A 6,663-nucleotide genomic window follows, 5' to 3' on the forward strand; every position below is an offset into this window, starting at 1 on the left:
GAACAGTACAGAATTGTTTGGCTCATGCGGGGCCAAATGAGAGATGTGGAATTTGGGGAAAATTCCCCAATTCACAAGGTCTGGAGGGAGTTTGAGCATGTAATTTGACAAACCCTTGAATACTTCGAGGATTTTGTATGGCCTGACAAACTTAGGAAGAAGCTTTTTCACCCATCCCTTTGGGAGGTTCAGGTCCTTAGTTGATAAGTAGGTGAGATTGCCAACTTTTAGCTTAGGTGAATCTGGTTGCCTGAGCTTGTTCAACTGGATAGCCTGTTCCACATGACTCTTTATGATTGAGTTGTGGGCCCCCTGGAGGTTATCTAATGCTTGTTGAGCAAAAGTGCCCACTCCAGGGAGGTTTGTGGGCAGGACTTTGACCACCATACTGTCATATCCCGGAATCCCGACCCCGCGCTCTCCCACCACATCACACCTTCCTAACAACTTCATCATCCCCTACACCATAACTCCCCACTCCCCAAGTCACCTTCCTCCTTTACTGTCTTAGCTCCGGCCTGGTTGTGGCACACCTTACCTTGGCCACTCCCATCCCGGAAGCTCGGAACATCCGGAGATTCCGGATTTGCTCCGACCTCCCAATGGTTCTCCGACATCCCGTGACTTACCTCTAAACCTTTCCCCCTCCCATTTCATTTATTGGAGTCACCCAACATTCCTCAGATACGTTGTAACGGGTCTATCCAACTAGACTCGTGGCTCATCTAGGGGGGGTAGGTCTCTCTCTATCTCTCAGGTGGATGTGGGTCCTGCGAGTACGGTGCTGATACTCTGTCTAACCTCTAACTAACTGTCTGTACAGTTGTCTCGGAAGAGTCCGATACAAATATAAAAGGAAAGTCACATGCGTGAATGAATGAAAATAGTAAAGAAAATAAAGAAAATGTCAGATCTCCTCAACTACTCCACCAAATCCGACGATCTTGGGCTCGTCAGAACCACCTCCACAGTCTCTACAACTCCTACTATTACCACGACTCACCAATCCTAGTCCCTGATGCAGTAGGGGGTGAAATGTGTGATAAGTGTTGGTTTGACCTGCACGGACTTGTCCCCACAACAACGTAACTCCACCTTCGGAGCTACCCGCATCCTCCGGTGATCCCACTCACATCATCACTGATTAGTCACCTTCTATTTATGGTACAACTGTGTCTTCTTTTCATTCAGTCGGCTAACCTCCTCTTACCCATTTCTCGTTCCCATTCATCCTCCGGCCTCTTACTCCGCCCTTCTCGACCCGACACCTCAGTTTCCCATTAAGGATTCAGGACCTTTCGGTACCTTTTGGCACCTTTCAGTGTTTTCCATTATCATTTGGACTTTGACTAAAGTCCTTCCCATTCCTCCATATATAAATACTGTAGATTAGAACCTGTAGTTTTCCCAGTTAATCTCAACTAAAATGTTACCCCAAGTCCCTCTGAGTGAATCCCGACCCCTTTCTACAAGATACCTCAGACACATGAAATACAAGGACTGACTGAGACGTAATGGAGGCACAGCGCTCCCTCCGAGTCACTGAGGCTGCATCCTTCTTAGAGCCTCTTGTACCACCCAGCAGAACCGGGCTTCCTGGAGAAGCTTCAGTCCACTACCAGAGCTCTCGGATCCCCTCTAGTTGAGCCCTGCCTGCATTCGGACTCACGCATTTTCCCCTATGTTCAGGGTTTTTGACAGTAGATTAGAACTCACTCTGTTACGTTCTCCTTACAACATCCTCTCACTTGCACCACACAGCAGCGACCCTTATGAACTATACCCGACCTCTGCTACGTTAACACGTCATCATCAAACCCATCTCTCTTGAGCACCGCTTCCTAAGCCCTGGAAGATGGTTGGGTTAGGCACCTTCCTCACCTCACACTTCATTTTCTCTCGTTGTCCCCCTCGCCAATCTCGCCTTCAGCAGCTCCATTGGGATCTCTGATCCTTCGGAACCCCCCAACTTCCGAGCAGCAGCCATAACCTTTGAAGTTACCCACCCATTCTCTCAACTTCCGGTTACACACATAGGCTTCCGACAACGACCAACCCACCACTCATTTACTGAACCTTCGGTTTCCACCTTCCATACCCACACCCTGTCGGCAGATTCTTACACCATCTTACACCCTTAATTCCACAACACAGTGGTGAACCCTGCTACAAACATTTGGACCCGTAAACTCAGCCTGACCTAACCTCCGAACCATTGTTGGTTACCCAGAGTCACACTTCCGACCGTTCCCACTACCAACTCCTCATGTTTTCTTCCTAACCAATACCGAACCTTCTTGCACACTAGTCGGACCCTTTACGCTTCACCAGAAGTTAGAAGCTCTGAGAACAGGATTAGCTTAGGCTCTCCCTTCTCGAGCAACTACACTTTCCTACCAAGTTGCTGGACAAGCACTAGTGTACCCACCGTCGCTAGGCTCATCTATGCATATTCTGTAGCATCCTCCTACTGATGGACTGCTTAGTCTTCTACCCCCTCACCATTATCCCTTGTTGACAACGCCTCCTCCGGACCCCTCCATCGGAGCCATTACCCTTCTGCACAGAACCATTCTTGTCAAGTTATGACCAGGAAGTAACATCCCCACATCCCTGCCTACTTTCCAAACCTCTCTACTCCTACTCTTTTTCCTACTTTTTCTGAAAAAGGTCTAATTTCCTGTTCCAATGTTGTTTCTAAAAACCCATAAAACCCACTCATACCCTCTAAACAACTCCTATTAGTTTACCCTCTACATTAGAAATCCTTTAGTTCTCTCACTTCTCTATCTCGGAGAACTGCGTTCTCCCGAGATCCTTCTTTTGGAGACTCCGTTCTCTTCTAATTGGGAATCCTAGAACCTCAGGGACCAACCTTGCACCGGTCCTACCAAAAACAACCCTGTCGGTCTCACTACTCACCCGTTCCGACATGGAAACCTCCATTCCCACCTAGCTATTGATGGATCATCCAGGACGACCACTCCCTTCATCAACCAGTAAATGGTTCTTATTCTTCTACTCTAGACTCTCCCAACTATCAATCCGTTGATCGACCTGGGTTTGAGCAATATTAAGTCTGTGCAAAGAACTTCCCAGTTTACCCTCCGAGATCTCACCCAGTCACCCACGGAACTGTGTTCCACGGTTACACTTCACCTGATCTAGCATTAGCACCTCCAATGCTATGTTAACGCACATAATGCTAAGCACCCTACCTTGTTAGATTATGTTTCCTTTTCCACACCCTCCATATTTCCCGTTTGCCTTCGGAACCCATACCAGATGGCCAACACCCTACCCTATACCATGGTTATCGTTACTGTACTCCGATTAAAGCTTCTAGTCTCTGAAACACTAGTCCTTACCTCTTGCTCTGTTGAGTAATCGTTAAAATATGGGCCTAGTGCTTCTGGACTACAAAACACCTATTCCTTGCCCATGTCATCGATATCTTACCCATTCCCTCAAAGATTTCTGGACCCTGCCTGTTGCTAGGACACTAGCTCAATCTCCTGCTCCGTTGAGCGATTTGATTGGGTAGTGCTCCAAAACACAAAAGCACCTCCTGGATCTCCTAAAGGAATATACTATTCTGATTTAGCAACCCCTTTCGGAATACCGACTATTCCTACCACTGACTTCTCAGCTAGCTTCGTTCTACTCCACTACTCCCCCCACTTCCCACGATCTCTGAGAGTTCTCTGGAGTATTTTACGGAGCTTGACAGTCACTTCCGGACCTCTTCAATAAATCAAAATAAAAATAATAACAAATCAATCAACTAGCCTTCGATTTTCCCCAACCCTGGTCATTCGGATACCCATTGATCAGAGTTGTGATCCTTCCTTCCAAGACCCTCCTAGTCTTAGGAACCAGGTACCATTCCCACATGAAGGATGAATGCTGGGATGTCCACCCTAAGAAGGGGATACGCCTGCTGTTTGCTCATTAAGGATTTCCCATACCAGTTCCACTGAGACTCACTCTGCTCTCGTCGTCCCATAAGATTCCCACCCCTTTCCGAGGACTCCGGGAATAGACTTCGGACCCACACAAACATCACACCACTCCTAGTAAAGGACCCTCTGAACTAGGCTTTCTTCATTTCGGAGATTGCTGGGTTACAGAGGAACTCCTTACTACCATTCCTTCGGATACTTTGAGAGGTCTTCCAGACCCTTCCTAGTATCACCACCCCGGAATTCCCGGAACCACTGGTTATACACCAACCCCACTTGGTATCCCTGAATCCTCCATGTTTCCCACTTTCCCTACTGCTACCCTCAAGGCTCATTTCCCAGCCTCTTAAGGATCTTCTGGACACCAGTTGTTCATATTGGCATTCATGATCGCTTCCAAGGTCTTATGCTAGAGGTTCCGTTGACTACAGTCCCCACTCTTCTCTAATTTTTACCACTCAGAACCAGTTAGGGACACCTCCCACCTTAGTACCCTATTCATAGGTCACACTCAGGTTGTGTCATATCCATACAATCCTGACCTCCACTCCGGGCTCCCGGAACTCCGAAACTGACTCCGGAGCCCTACTTCCCTTCCGTCACCTTCTCCTTGCTGACTCCCAAGAGGTTATCCCACCTCCGGCTCCAACACCACCTTCGGTCCGACTCTGGAACATTCCAGGTCCGACCTCAACCTCGACACCTCCCAGACAAGCATGCAACACCTATGCTCCCGACTCCGGACCTCCACTCTGGAATCCCATTTGCATCTCTGTCTCCGGAACCTCCGGTCTTAGCTCCGACCTCAGACTTTGACCCCACCTCCACTTATACCCATTGTATTGGTTAGCTCATTCCATTTAATTGCCTTTGCCAATATTCCGGAGTTTAACTTCCGAGTTCGGACTTTCCGGACTTATGTCGGACCTTGCAACTATTGCATTGTCCTATTCAATTCCGCTATTCTCCCTCATTCCTATTTGGGCTGCTGCTTCCTTCCTATTCAGTCAGCTAGCCATTCCCCACTCCCAACCTCCTTCCTTCCTCCTTGGGCCTTGGCCCTTCACTCCTCCTTTGGGAAACACCATTGAGTCAAACCCTTGACCCTCGGTGTTGTTCCTCCTTCCAGCTCCCTTTGTCTCCTTTCGGAGTACCCTTGCTCCTTTTGATTCCGGACCCCTCCTTATATACAATGTACATAGTAACTTGTAACCTCAGTCCGAAATTGACTTGATTTCCCCCCAAGAGACTTCCCCTCTGCTAGATCCGAAATTAGGGACCCCTAGGACAACCAGCAATGGCACAGCGCTCTGCATGAGTTGCTGAGGCCAAGGTCCTTCCATGCTAAGTCTCCAATTCCACTCCAGAGTCGTCTGAATCCACTTGATCTAACAGGTTGCATGGTACAAAAGGGGGGGATGTCATTTGTTAAATCAAAAAAAAGAAAAGAGAGGGATGAACGATGTACAACGGAGTAGTTAAGATTTTATGGATGAAGCATCGGCAGTACTGGGCGAACCATTGGCCACATCGAAACGATCACAAGAAGTACAGTCCACCTCGTCCTCCAGCTCCTCATCCCCAATCTCCTTCTCAGGCACCATAGCCTGCCTCCCACCCTCTTCAGGCTCATCCCCCATAACCGCCTTGTTGACAGCTGAGTTGCTGGACTCCCTCCTCGACCCACTGGCCAAGGCACTGCTCATCAGGGTGTTCATGAACCCGGAGTTGCTCGCTGATCGCAGCAAGCCACCCCATGCCATCCCTCATCAGAGTCATCCACTGACGGATAGCCTCCATCTGCAGTGACTCCTCCTCCACCTCCTTCTCCACCCTCACTCGTTTCTCAGGGCGATAGGTCAATGTGACCTCGGCGTGTTGTGGTACCCGTTCACATCGTACCTTGGCATCATGACAGGCCATGCACGACGACTTGCCCAGCCCCTCTGTCAAAAACCCGTTCTGTTATGGAAGAGGGGGTAAATGCGTGAGTCCGAATGCAGGCGGGGCTCAACTAGAGGGGGGTCCGAGGGCTCCAGTAGTGAACCGAAGCTTCTCAGGGAGCCCGGTTCTGCTGGATGGTACAAGAGGCTCTAAGAAGGACGCGGCCTCAGCGACTCGGAGGGAGCGCTGTGCCTCCGTTACGTCTCCGTTAGTCCTTGTATTTCTTATGTCTGAGGTGTCTTGTAGAACAGGGACAGGATTCACTCAGAGGGACTTTGGGTGGCATTTTTAGTCGAGATTAGAACTGAGGAACTACAGGTTCTAATCTACATGTATTTATTGAAGGAGGATGGGGAGGACTTTAGTCAAAGCCCGAAATGACAAAATGGGGAAAACACCGAAAGATACCGAATGATACCGAGAGGTACCGAAAGGGTCCGAATGATATCTAAAACGGGGAACCGAGGTGTCGGGCCAAGGAGGGCGGAGTTGGAGGCCGGAAAATGAATGGGGAAGACAAATGGATAAAGGGGGTTAGCCGACTGAATGGTAGTAAGAAGGTAGTCGTGCTAAGAATGGGAGATGACTAATAAGTGATAACGTGAGGGAGATCACCGAAGGATGCGGGTAGCTCCAAAAGCGGAGTTGCGTATCCGAAGGATGTTGGGTGACTCAAATAAATGAAATGGGTGGAGGAAGGGTTTAAGGGCATGTCACGGGATGTCGGAGGTCCGTCAGGATATCGGAGCAAATCCGG

Source organism: Cantharellus anzutake (assembly GCF_015039405.1).
Source record: "Cantharellus anzutake strain C23 chromosome Unknown EI90scaffold_18, whole genome shotgun sequence".
Classification (NCBI taxonomy): Eukaryota; Fungi; Basidiomycota; class Agaricomycetes; order Cantharellales; family Hydnaceae; genus Cantharellus; species Cantharellus anzutake.